Genomic DNA, 18,695 nt, shown 5'->3' on the forward strand with positions numbered 1-18,695 from the left:
TTACTGACTAAGAAAGTGTCGTTCATTGTATGTAAAAATTTGCAGTCCCTTTAGTTTGTAAGGCACTCAGGAAGAAAAAGAAAGTTAACAAGGTTCTCATTTTCGCCGATTGAAAATAAGAATTTCTTCTATTTCCCTTTCATCAGAGAGTTCTGTGAATCGGTGGGAATGTCATTGAAGTATTCAGGAGCTAAATAACCAATAGCTCCTGCATAATATATTTTTGTGAGGCATTGGTTTGTTGACATATTTCGCCAAGTTTCCTTACATTTTTGTGTTCTTTTAACCCATTTGGAATTCATAGATAAATAGAGAGATTTTAGTGAATTAAGAGATGAGAAATCGGAACAATGTCTAAAGAGTTGAAAGAATTAATTTTTAATATATTAGGGATAATTAGTAAAAAATTTTTAATAAATTTACATTGTATTCCATTACTGACTGTCTAATAGTCACCATCCCAAATTGTTAGATCATAATTTATTAGCAAATGAATTCACGAGTAATAAAGGACAATTAAGAAAATTTTGTTAACTTCACATTTTAAGTGATAAAATTTATAAAAACTCTTAATTTCAATGGGAGAAAACAATATATAAATATATTAATATAGACGTGAAATTTAAAGATCCACAGAGTTCAAAAACATCTAAAAATAAAAAAAAGAGATTGTTTTGTTACAAAACGTATATATATATTTGCATATTAAATGTATTAAACGTGCTGCTTTTGCAATTTAAATAAAGACATTTCAAAATGATTTTGTGATACAAAAAACGTTTAGCTGGTTTTTAGATTTAAAAAAAAAAGAAAAAAAATTGACCTTAACATTTTATATATGTATTAAAAATCCAAAAAATATTTTAGTCATGTAGTGCTAAATCTATGGATACTATAGTTTCGATCGAATCGTAAACTTTCGGAAATTGCTGAGCAATTATAAATAAGGATCGATGTTACCTTATAGAGTCATGATATATTCTCAAAATCGGCTAGCACATGCTACTTGAATAAATACTCGTGTTTTTAAATTGTTTGACGCATCAGCAGAATGTTGAAATATCACTTTACATCTGCTATTGTTTCAATTTTATAATAAAGAACAAACAAATATTAAAAGTTTTATTTACACAGTTTCTCAAATGGAAATTTTACATGAGCATGATATAAAAAGGGTTACATCATATCATGCAAATGAGAATTTATCCATGCCTTTTTCATCGATATTTTCCCTTTATTACATAAGTACATTATCAGATCAAACGAAAATTAATTATAAAATAAAGTAAAAAATATAATAAAAATATGACAAAAATATACCTTATGTCAATATTTTTTTTATAAATTGTTCACCAGAGTTTTTTTAGCAATAAACGTTGAAAAAAAAACAAATTCTTTATTAGAGCAAGCAAAACTTTTTCCTCAAGGCTAAGTCTAAACATTAAAATTATTTTGAATTCCAAGTCTAGACTGCAGGCATTATAGCACGCAAACGACAAAAACTTTCAATTGTATTTTTGGTGGAACATTTTATATCTTCCGGTTAAAGACGAGGCTTACCCGCTAGCACGCGCTATAACACCCGACAAAAATCAATATTAGTTCGGTAGCGAGTTCAAACAAAGCCTCTGTAAACGGCCTGAGGGAGGTTGAAAACCAAATGTTCGAAAAACAAATATTTCTCCGCAAAGCGAGTGCTGCCACGAGCTCGTAGTTTATTTTGGATTTTTCTCGAATAAGTTAAATCGTCTGCCGAAGTTAAAAGAAAAAATCTTCAGTACAAAGAAGCATTATCGTTTGCTTTGTTTATTAATAGTGTTTTCAATAAAATGTTTGAGGTAGTTGCGGAAAACATAGTTTCTTCTCACTCTTTTTCATGATTGATAAGAATAATGACTTAATTTTCAAATTAAATAAATGAAAATCATAAATATAATAACGGCAATCTGTTGAAGTGTCACCTTTCTAACAAACTAAATAAATATCAAAACGAATGAATAAAAAAACTGTACCCGCAAATGACGTTTAACCTAAGTTTTGAATAACTGTTTAATCAAGGCAGTTTTTGATCTTTACTACAATGCTTTAACATATTAAATTTTCAGCCGTGGACACAAGTTAAGCAACACTATAAAATTAAANGTAATGGGACACAAGTTAAGCAACACTATAAAATTAAAATATAGTTTTATTAAGAAGAATTCCAGAAGAATTGCACTTTTAAGAATGTATTTATTAATTATATTATAAGAAAATATTTAAATTTAAATTTATAATTTTTTTTACTCACTATGTTCGTATTAAATATTATGAAAATTATGTTTCTTTAATTTAATGTTTTATTAAGAAAAATTGCAGCTGATTTAAATCAGTAATTTCTTTTTTAAAAAATCAAATTATTTAAATCACTTATATATTCAAAATCATTATATTCTAGTTTTTTTAATTAAACTGTATTAAAAATAATTATTATTTAATTTTCTTTAGAGTTAAAATTTGAGTGGAAAAAAATTACTGTGATGTTGGTATACGCGAGGTAGAAAACTTAAAATCGTGGTAATTGCTCGAGACAATCGGTAATAGGCATTCAAATAAGCCTTTTTTAAAAATTCACGAGCTTAAAGAAATTGAAATATGAGAGGTATTTTTTAAACTTCAAAAAAAAATTAATTTTTTGGATTTTTATAAAAATATTTATTTTGACCATATAAAGAAAAAATATTAACCAATATTCAAATGCTAATATGAATTTAAGCTACATGCTATACTCAATCAATTACAGAGACTTAGCTTAGTAGTTCCTTTTTTTGTTACAAATCGAATCGTATGGAGAACGAATTTGAATTGGAAAAAAAATGGATTTAAAAAGACAATACTTAATCTAACATGCTTTAAACAAAATGGTTAATTCTGCAGACGATTTCAGTTTAGAAAATGAATTTGTTATTTTGTCGTTTTTAGTGAATGGAATTTCGTATTTTTGCTGTAATTTAGGAATCTCAAATCATCTTATATTTGCAGTCAAATTGCTCAAAAGAAAACCCGGTCATAACAAATGATTTTTTTAAAAATACAAATTTGAATTGGAAAAAAAATGGATTTAAAAAGACAATACCATAATAAAATGCTTTAAACAAAATGGTTAATTCTGCAGACGATTTCAGTTTAGAAAATGAATTTGTTTTTTTGTCGTTTGTAGTGAATGGAATTTCGTATTTTTGCTGTAATTTAGGAATCTTAAATCATCTTATATTGGTCACATATACAAATTGGTCGAAAGAAAAACAGTCATAACAAATAATTTTTTAAAAAATATAAAATATTTTTTGGAGTAACGTTCTAGATTCCTTAAAAACAAAAATAAAATCTTTCCAAGAATACATGTGCTTCGAATTTAAATTAAATATAAAAAAAATTTTGAAAAAAGGAGAAAGAAGAAAAGAAAGAAAGACTGACTTATTTTAAATCGTGATTAACCCATTCGAGTCAAAAGCGTTTTAAGAATACATTGAATATTTTAATAATTTTTTTCCATTTAAAATGTTTTTTTTTAGTTAAGAAATTGAGGTCTTTTCATAGAAAAGTATAAGATTGATAAACTTTGATCACATCTCTTGTGGCAGATGTTCCTAATGGACGCAGCTGGACCTGTCATTACCGTCCATTAATTACATTTTTTAAAGCTAAGAAAAATCATTTAATTACGCATACTTTTCATCTTGTCTCTTTTTTGTAAAACAATTAAAGACAGTTTATTAATCACATGAAAATTTAAAAAAAGTATGGAAAACAAAAATAAAATTACTGATAAAATTTTAAAACTCTTAATGTGTGAGATAAAAGAATTTAGTGCCGCAAAATGTATACATTTTCAAGATGAATATTAATTTCGTTTATTTTCTATTTCGTTTTAATTCTCTCGGGGAGCTAAAGGAGGTAACTTTTTCTGAGGGTAACTGAAAATGTGAAATCGTAATGGGGAAATTCTACATTAACACAACAAAAATGGTTTCAAATGAAATTTGAAATTTTTCAGTTTCATTTTATGAAAACCATCTACATTAAAAAAAAACTGAACTACAAAGGGATTAATTTAAATATTTTAAAAGGAGTGAAGAATTCATTTATTTTTGGAGCAATTCTAGAAATCGATTTTTAATCAATAGCTTCAGTTCAGTTGTTTTAAGCTTCAGTTTGTGACTATCACTATCGCAGAAAGGTATATAAAGAATTTTTATTCTAAAAAAGCTATAGGTAAAAAAGCTATAAGGTTTTTTTTTTTTTTTTTTTTCTTTTTTTTTTCAAATTGCGGCAAAATTTAGCAATTTTTCTACCTACAGTAGTTGAATTAGTTTCAACTACTGTTTGACTATATTTTTGGTGTTAAGTTTATCGTTTTTTTAATGAAATTTAAGAAATTCTTTTTTTTTTATTGTTTGGTTATTTATTGCTTGGTTATTTATTTTATTTTAATTCTAAATTCTTAGATATTTTTTCTTCTAGGATATCGAGAATTAATGAAAACAAAGTAAATTTTGCCATAGCGCCTTTAGTAAACTACGGTTTGATTTAAAAATTTTAACTTCTAGCTATTTTTCTTGTCCTAAAATTTAATTCGATATAATGCATATTAATTTTGTTGAAATGAACTTTTTAAACTAAATACGGATTAATAAATACGGATTACTATTATTGCTTTTAATTACTGCATAAATGCTTTTTGATAAATTATCAATGCAGCTTCTTTTTTTTCGTTTATTACTTATTAATCGAATTTATATTAAAAACAAAAGCAATTTAAAGTATACCAGAAACACTTGTTACGAGAGTTGAAATTACTTGTAATCGTTTGGAAAATTTTATGTTTTCAAATAAATGCACAATATGAAAAATTTGAAATTTACTCAATTCTATATTAATTCAGCAGTTTTTATTGAAACGAAGAGAAAAAAAAACGTAAAGACTATAAATCACAAAGAAGCATTGTTCATTCATGCCATAAATAAAACCGCAAGGAAGTAAACAAAAATATGACAGAGACACTAAATTATAAACTGTAGAGTGTCAACTCTTCATATCTACAGCACGAGTAACTGTTTCCTTCTAATATTGCTTGAGAGAGAGTTTTGGTTGCTTTAGAATAAAAAATAAATAAATAAATAAAATTAAACTTTTAAATAAACAGTCTTAAAATTAAAAGTTAACTTTTGTTTTTGATCAAATTTGTAAAGAGTTCAAAAATTAATTTGTACGCATTTTTGATGTGAAATATTCTTTTAATAAAATATGGTTTTCTGGAATCGTTTTTAAGTTTTCAATTTAAACTGAATAATGCATGACTGCAAAAAAAAAAAAAAAAACATTTGCCAGTATCATTTTTAAATTTTGAATTAAAAAATTTCTTTTTGATTGAATGCGGTAACTAATGCAAGTAATCAAAAATAGGGTCCAGCAGTGGACTGATTGTAAAGACACGGTTCCCAGCAGAACACTGAGGTCAATAAGCGGGTGGGTGACCACTTTTATCAGCCTACTTAGGGACCGAAAGTGTGTGGTATCGGTTCTCGTTAAACTGATCCATCGTTAAGTGCTCGACTTCGCGAGCAGGTCGTCGGACAACCAAAACAGAGTAGACATCCCCATTGCAGAGGATCGTTTGCATGTCTTCGGATCACCTTCAGGAATGTTCAGGTGATCTTCAGGTATGCACCGTCACCAATAGCCCATTGTGAGCCATGGTGGCTCAAGGGATAGAGTATTCTCCTTCCAGTGAGGTGATCCGGGTACGAATCCCAGCAAAGCACCCACAATTTCGCACCCGACTCGCACGAACCATAGTGCTGGCGTAAAATATCCTCAGTGGTAAACGGATCATGGGTTAGTTATATTTATTTATGGTGTGCAGTTGCAGATTACTTTATTAAGTTTCCGAGAGTCGCAGAAATAACAAACAATTTGAAACATAAATTTGCGAAAAATTTTAAGATACAGAAATAAGTTCTGTTTAATAAAATGCATAGAAATTCATAATTCGCAATGTTGTCTATCCTTTATCCTTTCATTTTTTTAAAATTGATAATTCGATTCGATAATCTGATAAACCAGAAATTTAGTTTTACTAAATTTCGAAATCAGTTACAATGCTCATCAATAGGTGACGCTGCTAAATAGAAAAATATAAATAATGGTTTTCAGCCAACATTTGTCACGACACCGTCCTGCAGTCTGAAGTCAAATTTTACAGACATCCGCAACGCTATCAATTAGAATAATCTTTCTTGCGGAATAAAATACAATTTCATAGTTTTCTTATAGCTCAGCGCCATCTGTTGACAAACGCTGTTTCAAATTTGAAATTTAAAAATTTAGGAAGCGTGAGTTCCAGAGCTTCTTAAGCAGAACGGAGCAAGGCGTATTTTCCTTTTTCCTTTCGTTTTTCTTCAATTGATCTTTCAAACCGAACCACTTTTGTACAAAATCTTGTGTATCTTATGTACAAAAAAAAAAAAAAACATTCTCTGAATATCATTACAAATCCATTTACAAAATTTAAAATATGTCACGTGACAAAGGACGTTGAGTCAAAAAGCCTCTATAATTGTAGCTCATGTAAAATATTCTTTCTATTCCAATAAAATAACGGGTTTTTTTTTTAATTTAAAAACAAATATTATTTCATGCAGCAGATTTTAATTAGCGATGCATTCATTTAAGAGCAAATAGTTAATAAATCATTATAAAAGTTAGCAAAATATTTTTTGCTTATTAATTTTTGTAGGGACAAGTTTAAATATTTAGAAAAACAAAGAAAACTTCATGATTCACTCGTAATATTTCAAACGTTTTACAACTTTAGTGAAACAAAATAGACAGCTGAATAGGTTGGTTTAATAAGTTCCACTTCAACTCAATGCAACAAAGTGATTTAAAAAAAGCATGATAGCTTCAACTAAAGAAATTTTTATCTTTAGCCTGACGAGATTACTTCATAAATATTAAAAAGAAAAAAAAATCGTCTCCATCTTTATCGCAATGATGCGAAGTGTAAACTGTGAGCGAATTCTTTTCATAGATTACAAACTAACACGGTTTACATTCTAATTCATAAACAATGTTTTTCCCCCCTACAGTTCTCGTTTTTGGGGCTTCAAGAGTCTACAGTAGACGTGAAGAGTATTAAAAAAAATGGCGACTTAAATATATAACCAGTCACTTTTTCCCATAGTTTTTATTTAAAAATCGTTAAATGATACAAGTACATTAATGTAGAAGGATATTCTGTAAAAAATTTCCATTAAAATATCCATGTTTCATTAAATGTTTTCATTCGAAATTTCAATCCTTCAGAATCCATTCATTTATGATAGAAAGATGCTTGTAATAAGAAATTTCTTTCACAATTTACATATTTCAATGCGGTAATGTATTTCTTTAAGGCTGTTTTTCGAAACTCTATCGCCACGGAAAATAAAAAAGCCATAGTTTAAGTGCCTTACTCTTGAAGCAATGCGATGATTTTTCTCTCTATATATTGTATAATCATGCCGTCATCTGGGCTTTAAAACAGACAAAGAACTTTAATATTTAAAAAATTATTAAACTTTTTTAAAATTCGCCAATCAGTGGTAAATCACTGCCATTTTCTCAATTTTTGCAAATTTTTATGAGCACAGGTAATGCAGCTATTGGAGTAGGTTTTTAATTATTGAAAAATTACCACTAACGCTTTTCATTTTCATAAAATTATGGGTTTTCTTATATTGCTTTTTTTAAAATAAGTATGGACAGCGAGGGTTTTATATAAGCTAAACTTGATCGAACAGTTATGAGTAGTTGCAAACTCACAGCAATTATAAAAAAATAGCATATTATTCGCAAAAAAGTATCATTTCATATTACGACGGAGCATATTTATGTTAATTTCATTGTTGAATGAACTTCTTTCCGTCGTAAATTATTTCTAATATGATTTTTCCTTCAAAAAAATATAATTTAATTCAAGCAAAGGAAAAGTTTGCAAAAAGTGGCTAATAAATGAAAAGGACGCATCGACGACCGTCTCACTAGGTTTGAGCAAAAAGTGGATACTAGTACGTCATTAGAGACTACTGGCTACTAACAGTAAATTAAACTTTTCAGGTCCTAAGTGGCTATTTTGAGTACTTTTTTGAGATCATGATTAACAACTCGGCTTTCATACAGTGTGTCCCAAACCTTGATTTTGTGCTTTAACTGGGCGCAAAGAAAACCAACAGCAAAGAATATATATCCTAACAAATAGTTACAAGGAGTTAAAGAAAAATATGAAATAAATTTTTAAAAAGAGGGAAGAAAGTGTTCGGTCGAAATAAAGTCATTTCTGATTATAGTCATATTTTTATTTAACTTAAAATATGTGATGTTGTATACCATTAACCAATCAGAAGTGAAAAATAGCATCACTATTATTCTATTTAATAACTGTCATTGACCAGCCATTGCTGGGATTCGAACCCGGTTCACCTCATTGGAAAGGGAACAACCTCGATCCAAGATTTCCCTTGTCTTCTGAGTAACCAAACAAAGAAGTAGTTTAAGTAGTTTTGAGTAGAAAGTGCTTGGTTTGGAGCCATGGTTACTAAATCGAAAAAAATTTTTGCATCGTTTTGTACGAGTATTTTTCGGACATATTTATCTTTCTATCTGTTGCAGGTGGTACAGTTGTTTTAGCCCTTAAAGACTCCGAGACGATGGTCTCGCGTAATCTGCTTTCGAACAATAATATGGGTCTAGTATATCAAAGAGATCTTTAAAACTTCCTAAGGAACAATTATTACCACATCAAAAACTGATTGCTTGAATATCAGAGTAAAACTACCGTGGAATTAGTACAAATTCGAACAATATATTCTCGAACCAAACAATGGTTGTCTTCTCAAATTGCGTGTAGCAGAACAGCACGCGAAAAAGTCTACCTGTAAATTCCTCTGCGGTTTGAATTACTTATGTCATAACCCTGCATTCGAAAACTCCAGAGGGATTGTTCGAATACGAGGAAAAGAATGATATGGAACGTCCATCCCTCTGAATATACGGCCGCTTTTCGGAAAATGATAGCTTCCGCCACACCCATATTGTCCATGCATAATGCATAATAGGCAAAGGTCATGAATCATTCGGCAATGCTGCAACAAGAATGTGACAGTGAACTTTCTCTATCGCGGCCGCTGAATTGACCCTTGGGATCAACACTGTCGCCCAGCGTCCATGCCCTTTTTTCATTCATTGATAATATACAATTATTGTTGACCGAAGGCTGTTAGAAAAATAAAATTATAATATAATAAATAAGCATGAACATTTTTTGGAGAACAAAAAATTCTATTCGAATTTATATGCAGTTATAGGATTGAAACATGCAAGACTGTACAAAAAAAAGGTGGGGGGGGAGCAGATAGGGACAATTGTACCAGAGCCCAGGTTCGTTGAGGGCCCAATCGAAATTTCTTAGATTTTTTCTTTTTTTTTTTAAGAAAATTGCCGAGAATTCTTTTGCATCCATATGAACCTCGGTGGCTCAGGGGATAGGGCTCTCGCCTCCCAATGAGGTGACCCAGGTTCGAATCCCAACGTTGGTTGCTCAATACGAATTTCGTTCCCGTCACGCATCGACCACAGCGCGGACATAAAATATCTCCAGAGGTAGAGGGATCATGGGTTAGAATCACCTTGCCGTCTGGCTAGCCGTGGGAGGGTTACGTGGTTTTCTTCTCCAAATAACGCAATCGTGGGTTTGTTCAAACAACTGGTTTGTCCCAGTGTTTGATTCAGGAGTTCCCTTGTCTTCTGGATTGGATTCAAAATTACAAGGCTACGAAGTTGAACCTGAATAATCATAATAATATAAAATATATCTATATAGAAATTTAATTTTTGAAGGAAGTGCCATCGAGAATTGTGAAAAATATGAAAATAAGACTTTTTGTTCTTTGACGTATGAGCCAACAATAAATTTTGTTTTAGGGCCGTAAAAAGTGAGTTCAGCCTTGAAATGACTCACAGACTAAATATTACACGCATTAAAATCTATTCTAGAAGATTTTTTTTTTTCCCTACACATATTGATAATGCGATGTTTTGCGCCAACATAGCATTTTGTCAGGAAAAATTAATTCACTCTATTCGCCTGGTTTTCTTTATTAGAATATTAACCATTGTTAGTTTAATAGAAAGTGCAGCTTTGAACTAACAAGAAACCCAATTACTTGACTATTAACAATTATCAAGTTGTCGTCATGATTATTACCCAAAATTAATTTGCACATTTTTCTCTTTAAGTATATTTATAGTATAAGAGCTTTACCTAAAATTATTAGTCAACAATACCCTAATTTTTTTAAATGGTAATTTAAAAAGGAAGAGAATAAGAAAAAATATTTTCGCACTAAGACTATATTAGATTAATAATTTTTTTTAATTATATTTTCTCTATTTCATTCTTTTTGCGTTGTAAGGAAAATAAAAAGAATGAAATATTTTTCCTATTTACATATTTTGCGTGAAATCTTATGGTCAGTTAATTTTAGTTTGGCATTTCTTTTTCTCTCTTTTTTTTTAAATAGTTAATATTGATGGCTGACATTTTGATAAAAAATAAATTTAATAGGAAAGGGAACTAATGGACAGTTTGTCTTAACTGTAGTATAATTATATTTTATGTCCTTATAATATTATATAAATATTTCATGTGTTGAATACCAGAATAGCGGGTCATTTTAATTTAAGTGAGCACACAACATAAGTAGAGAAATATTTTTTTTATCGATTTATCAAGTTTATCTTACAATGCATTCACATAAAAGTACGTAGTTACAGCTAGTCTAAAGTATTAAATTTTAAAAAGAAATATTCACATTAAAATTTTTACCCCAAGTCTAAAATATTAAATTGATAATGAAAAGTATTTAATATAAAATTTACATTGATTCGAGTCTAAAGTAATAAATTTATAATGCAAAATTTTCCAATTAAAATTTACATAGCTCCAGGCATGAAATGTTAAATTCATGATGCAAAGTATTTAAACTAAAATTTACTTTGCCCCAAGTCTAAAATATTAAATTTATAATGCGAAGTACTCATATTAAAATTTATACTACGCCAAGTATAAAGCTGGAAATTTATCGAGCAAAATAATCTCATCAAAATTAGTTCCATGTCCAAATCATGAAATTTATAACGCAAAGTATTCACATTAAAATTTACATATCTCCATGTATAAAATGTTGAATTGACAGTGCAAAGTAATCACATCTTAACTACATAATCATATCAAATTTCTTGTTCCAAGTAATCAAATTTTAAGTACCAAAATTTTAGAGCAAATTAGTTGAATTATATTTCCGTGTATCAAGTATAAGCCTAACTGAAGTGAATATTTATATTATCCATTTTAATTAATATTTGTAAATTTCGTAAGCCCCCCCCCCCAATTGTAACATATATATTTATCTGTTTCCTAGCCGCTGTTATTATTTTCCTGGCTTTTTTTTCCTTTCAAACAAGATTTGTTCTTTTGTTAAAACGATAACCGAACAGTTAGGAATTATTTCGCCATTTTCAAAAAGCAGACGAACTGAGCAAGGCGGTGAATAAAAAGTTCGTGTTAGCTAGTGACAACCTTTGCGAGAAAAGGCGGGCACTAAAAATTTCAAACGAAACCTGCCTCGGACAAACCCGCTTCCGCTTCATCGAATCCAGCTGCCACAGGTATTACTACCATACCTGCTACACCACACTCATAACAGACGATTGTTATGCGCCAAACGATTTTTCAACCTGCATCTTTTTCATTTATCTTTTTTTTCTTCTTTCCTTTGGTCGGATCGCAGTATAACAGTTCTTTTAATGTTTTTTTTTTCTCTTCTTCTTTTTTAAGAATGTTTCTGTAGGGAAAGGGGGTGCTCTAAAACAAAAAAATTGTGCGCGTTTCACCGGATGGAGAGAGGGAGGATGTGATTCACGGGGTGAGCCAGGTGACATTCGACATGGCGTGACTGAGCGAGTATTATGTTTTTAATCTCTTTTTGAAAAATTGTTGCTTTTTGCACGTATCTAACGCACAAATTTCTCAGAAAAATAAGTTTTTTTTTTTTTTTTTTTTTTTTTTTTTTTTTTTTTTNTTATTTTTTTAATTTTTTTTTTTTTTTTTTTTTAGACGGTTGAAACTGAAAATGAGAATAATAAATTTTGTAGGATTTTAAAAGTTAATTTAAAAGTTGATATACAATACAGAGACTTCAAGAACCATTATAAACTTTTATTTAAAATAATGTTTTAAATATTAAAAAAGGGACTTAATAAATTCGAGTACTTTTAATATTGCCAACCATTAAACGTTATAAAGTATCAAACATCGAAAGTAAAATACGTGTACTGAGACAGGTGAAAAAAAGTAATATTCATTTTTTTTTTTTTTTAAATTCTTCGTTTTCAGAAATTTTTTATTTCAAAATATTTCGAATTGCTATGAGTTTTACCCCGATGTTTAAGAGACGTGACACAAATTTTTCAGAAACTTTTTAAAAGGCATGCAATGTTTTGATGTTTTGATTCTGTTGTACCGTGTACAAATGAAAATAAAAAATAAAAAGTTCTCGAATCTTTTATACGACATTTCCCATCTTTTAAATTTTTAAAAAATTTATGCTTTTTGCAGTTTTTCTTATTTGTTTCTAAAATGTTTAGCATTTTCTAAAATGAAGTGTGCATATTTTTTTAAAAATATATATTATATATATAAAAAAAACTAAATATGTTTTAAAAAAAACTTCTTGAAGGTTAAGTATAAAATAACTTAAAGAAAGTATATTTCAGATTTTCATAGCTATCTTTAATAGGTAATAAAATATATTGCTTTATATTCCACGAAAAAAATTATTTTTTAAATTGTAAAGTTCGTTATAAGGTTAAAAAAAAAAAGAAAAAAAAAGGAAGTTTTCAAAGTAACCCAGTCATTTCTCGCTTTCTAAATGACATAAAAACATTCTTTTCCTACATTTGTTAGAATTTTTCGGTGCATATATAAGGATAAGGATGGGGGGGTGGGTGCAAAAAAAACCCTATAACCTAAGTTCGTATATCAGACATTCATACATTAAGTATTTACATTAGTTTTTTCGGTACCTATTATCGCAGCACCTTTTACATATTTTCGCAATACTAGTAGTACTTAATACTACTAATAAGGAATAATTAATATTATCAGTGGCGTCAATATTATTTACACAATTTATTTATGTCCCCGCTCCGAAACGGAGTACTTATTTTTTAAAGCAATAAGTAAAATGTCAACATAGGTAAGATTTTTATGTCCTCGACTCTTTAATCTCCTAATCGGCTATGAAAAATAGCTTCCAACGGCTTACTACACTAATGAAGAATATTTTCTTATTTCCAATGGAATTGCTAGAGCAAGAAAAACTAAAGAAAAACAGAAATAAATAATCCTAAATTCCGTTCCGTACTTTCAATGTTAAACTTAGCCCAGTATGTAAAATTTAAGTTTTGTCTTGAGTTACTATAACTTTGATTTTGACATAAAAATGAAAAAAATGACAGCCTTTTTTTTATTTATTTTTTTATTTTTTTAGTTTGATTTCTTTTCTTCAAACAACATTAATTTCTTCTGATATATTAACACATAGCAAGCGGGTACAGTAAAAATATGCTTTTGAAATTTCAGCGATCCATACGAAAGTTTAAAAATTGGTAGCAAAACTACTTCCTTTCCACTCTGTTTTTTCGAAGAAATTCTGTATTCGTGATTACCACAAACATCAATGATTGAGAGCCGCGATGGCTCAGGGGATAGAACGTTCGCCTTCCAATGAGGTGAACCGGGTTTGAATCCAGCGATGGCTGGTCGATACGAATCCGCATCCGGCTTGCTGACGTGAAATATCCTCAGTGGTAGACGGATCATGGGTTAGAGTCCCTTCGTCATCAGGCTAAAAGTGGGAGGTTCTCGTGGTCTTCCTCTCCATGTAACGCAAATCGTGGTTAGTTCCATCAAAAAGACCTCCACGAAGGCAAATTTCTCCCAATACTTGATCCAGGAGCTCTCTTGTCTTCTGGATTGGGCTCAAACATAAATGATTCAGTAATATGTGATCAATACTATCCTTCTGGAATCCTTCGTCATAATTAGACTTGAAAACTGAAGTTGTAGCTATAGTGATAAGTTTGCTCCGACTTTTATGAAATCCTGCCTACCACTTTTTTTAGAATTTAAATCTATGATAGTTGTAATACATTTTTTAGAAAAGTTGCCCGCATGTGTCAATAATTTTTAATAAATAGTGTAATAATTTTTCAGTTCGTGAAACACCGTTTGTCAATCTCTGGCTTAACCTAACATAGAACATCAAGAGAGAATACATTTATGCAAAACTATATAATTAATATTCCTAAGTTTTAAATTTATCGTCTGCAGTTAATTTTTGTTTTTTGTTTTAAATCTTTCATCTTCAGCTATCTTTTCAATGAAGGAAGAAAAAAAAACTGAAATCTTGACAACCATTCATGAATCGCAGTCTTATACCTAATTGATATGAGCAGCACGTTCGATAAATTACCATTCGCTTAACTATAACACGATCCAGCAGAATATTGCAAGCGTTGCAATTTCTGGAAAAGCATGTAAGGGCATTATTTTTGTTTGCTTTTATACACATATTTATAATTATTAAGAAGGAAAATTATTTTTCAAGCTTTCGCCTCTTTATGTTAAGATAATCTGCCTTCGTAATTTCTATTAGAAAATGTCAAAATTAGTTCGGAAAATTTTCTCAATGATAAGCTATTACTGTAAAATATTTGTTACTCTTAAAATATACTAGACAAGTTTTTTTTTCTTATCTAAAAAGTAAAATTTATAATTAAAAAAACTACTGCAAAAATTTGCTGCATACGGAATCGTTTGCTTAAAAAATTCCAAAGCTTTTTTACCTTATTTTTCTACAATATTTTATTAAAGAACTGGAAGTCTCTACCCCCCCCCCAACTGTTCTTTTTGTTCACCAGCCCCCATGAATGCTTCTCATTCTTTACTTATAATTTTTTTTTTTTAAATGATAGTAAAAATAAAGGTCATTTCGTTCATGAAATATAGAATTATTTTCTTACGTATGTGTTTTATGTAAGTAAATAATATTGTAATTGTAAGGATGCTTCGTTCGCCTAAAACTGTCAACAGTATTGACTAATTAAAAGCAAAACATTTTTAATAGAGATAAAAATTAGCAATTTTTATGCCTTATTTATATCAGCTTACCACTGAAAGTGAATGCAAGGAATATTTTCGTTATAAATATCTGTAATTAGTCATGCAAGTCATGGTGGTTAGTTATGATTGAATAGTTAAGTAGATTAGATAAACAAAAATGAATATACAGCGTATATTTTTAGACGCACGTGGCATTCTAGTAATTATTAATAATACGTTAATCGTTGCGAAATAGATGATTAGCTGGATTTAAAAAATAATCAGCTGTGGTTAGAAAAAAATTAACTAAAGAAAACAGAAAACATGCGTCACACAATTCAAATCGGAAACAATTTTTATCTCTCTTGAATGGAATCCCTGCAAGTGACTTAGTGTGGGTATCTCGATCCTGATTGGTTGTTAAAATGTGGCATTAGCAACTGTTCTTTCCATTCCATTGCGAGTAAGCCAAGCCCGTCAAGTATCAATTCTCTTAAGTGACGCATTTTATATTCTTTCACAAAGATTTCAATTCATTCACTATCTATTTCTTATTTAACACAGGACAAACACGAAACATGTAGTACATAAACTAATTATGCATCGAANGAGTAAGCCAAGACCGCCAAGTATCAATTCTCTTAAGTGACGCATTTTATATTCTTTCACAAAGATTTCAATTCATTCACTATCTATTTCTTATTTAACAGAGGACAGGCACGAAGCATGCAGTACATAAGCTAATTATGCATCGAAATTGCCAGGTATACGAAAAATAAATAAATAAAAAAATTTAAAAGAAAAAAAAAAACATCACTGTCACAATACATAAACAGATAATAAATCTAAGTTAAGTAAAAGACGTAAAAGAGAAAGAATTATATTTCAATAAATTAGATGTGTGATAAGGCGTTGTAGTTAATTAACTTTACTCGTTAATTAACATTCTAACTTATGTGGAGAAACTTAGTTCAACTTTAACAAGCTATTTTGCTTATAAGCGATCAATTGGCGCTTACATCATAGGTCACACGTGTGGGTATCCGTGATCTTATTATTTTTGAAGTGCAAGTATACAATTTAGCTTTTTACGTTTTTAAAAATTTCCGTATAATTTCTAAGTTGTTACATTTGGCAACATCTAATCTTGCTTTCTTACTTTAGTTATTTATAATTTTCGACATCAGCTCAAGAGTTATAGGGTATAAGGCAAGGTTAGATGGCCATTGAAGAAAGATGGTCAAATTTATCAATTTGGACAAAACGTTGCTTTTCGTGACAGCAAAATAAAAAATAAAAAAAACAAAAAAAAATTAAATTTTCAATATTTGTTTTATTTAGGGGTCAAACATTTTTCGCTAATTGAGTATTTTGTCGTTCTCCAATACGTATTTAATATTTTTTTCAACTAGCAGAGAACTTTAATAATAATAATAATCTGCAACTTCAGAAGAAATGGTCACGTGAATTCGATGAGTCATGGCCTTTTCTCATGATAAAAAGGGCCATGACTCACCGATGGTCACGTAATGATATATCCGGGAACGTAAGATTCTTAAAAAATTTAAAAAATGGTTGCGAAAGTTAAAGAAAAAATGTATTTTAGTAAATTCATATTTACCACCACGCTATAATATGTTAATAAATCTAGTTTCGTGGTTTTCGTTTGGTTTCGTACTTTTAAGATAAAAGCTAATAATAAAAGAAAATTAGCTTTGTTGTTACAATATTGAAAGCTCTTTTTTACTTTCTTTCAACGCGGGTACGAACCTAGCATATTACATTCTGCAGTCCAAATACTATAACCCTTTAACCTACTAAGTAGAACCCTACATACTATCCGATTCTGCAGACACAGAATTTGACGAATATCTGTGTGTTAGCCATTGATCACAGATGTATGTCAAAACGGGGGGTGGGGGGCTCTCTCCTTAGCTCTCTCTCTCTTTCTTTGTATATATTATTCAAACCGGGTCCGAATAATCTGAGCCTCACAAAATGGCAATTAAGAATTCGAGCTTGCAATTTTAACTTCGTGATTCGAATTGTTTTAAAATTAATAATCGAAATTGTTTACCTGTAAATTATTTATCACTCATTCAACGGTATTTTTTTATTTTTTTTTATTCAACTTCACTGTTTTTTTTTTTTTTTTAATTATTATGATTGCTGTGATATTTGAAATAAAGAATTATCCCGCATCGGTCAGCAATAGGGACGTATATTAGGGACTACAGAGGGATGATTTGGTACCAGTTTTCACCAAAGAAATGTTAAAGCTCGCTTGAAATACAGGTACTATATTTTTAGATTTCCGATTTAAAAAAAATGCTATTAATTTTTATTTAATTGTAAATTTAAATACTTAGTGAAAAATTATAATCTTGGGAGGGGCTGTAAATGTAAGGGTGCTACAGCCCCCTCTGCCTCCCCCCGGTTCCGTGGTCCCTGGTGATAGATATAGAGAAGAATACAATATCGCAACTAAAAATGATAGCTGGAATTTTTTTCGCTTAAATTAAATTTGAAAATGAGATCTTGTTAATTGGTTTTTTTCCCCTTCATGCTTTCAATGATAAAATTCATTATTTACGTAAGTGTTATCGTAAGTGTTCCATAATAACATTATACACATAAACATAACATTTACGGCAGAAATTCCCAAGCCATTTGTCACAGCGGTAAATGCCAAACGTCGTTTGCAGTGATGCCACAGTCACAAAACCTGGTAGATTAATAAGTGTATGTTCATTAATTAGTGTATGTATGTACATTTGTATGTTCAGGCGAATCATCTTTCATACTTTTCCAAACAACAAGACTGGTATACATTTGGAAGACATCTTCAGAAGCTTATGATCATCATTGTCTTTTTCCAACTGTCAAGCATGGAGGTGGATCTGTCATGGTTTGGGCAGCAATGTCGAGGTTTTATGCTGGCCCAATTATAAATCTGAAAGGAAATGTCACCGGGGAGTATGGACAGTTTTGGCTGACGAGGTTCATCCTAAGATGCAAAATTTGTTTCCCGTAAGAGATGAGATTTTCCAAATCAACGGGTTTTCCATTATTTTGATAACCACCTGTATATTATAATGAATTACTATCGATAAATAATCAATTAAGACAAAATACTTTTTGGAATTCTCCATATTTTGATGATTTTCAGGAAATAACCAAATTCAAATGAAAAAATCTCAGTGAAGATCATGATCAAAAAGAGCAAATAAATAAAATGATCGAAAGCAATTGCTTGTTATGCTAATACCATAGAAATTTATCATATAATTTTTTTCCTCCTAAATTTGGAAGATTCCGAAAATATTTAATGGATAAAGAAGATAACATAGATTTTATGGACATTAGAGTTTTTTTTTTTTATCAACTAATAATTAGAATATTCTTTATAAAATATAAAAAATTTCTACTAACTAAACTAAATAACTAATAT

General features: G+C 29.7%; 1 protein-coding gene across 3 annotated transcripts in view; it reads right to left on the bottom strand.

Annotated features, from left to right (window-relative positions):
* Positions 1-18,695, bottom strand: part of LOC107447180 (protein Wnt-5b-like) — a 410,427-nt gene that overhangs the window by 195,850 nt on the left and 195,882 nt on the right. The window lies entirely within an intron of this gene.

Source organism: Parasteatoda tepidariorum, chromosome 5 (assembly GCF_043381705.1).
Source record: "Parasteatoda tepidariorum isolate YZ-2023 chromosome 5, CAS_Ptep_4.0, whole genome shotgun sequence".
Taxonomy (NCBI): Eukaryota; Metazoa; Arthropoda; class Arachnida; order Araneae; family Theridiidae; genus Parasteatoda; species Parasteatoda tepidariorum.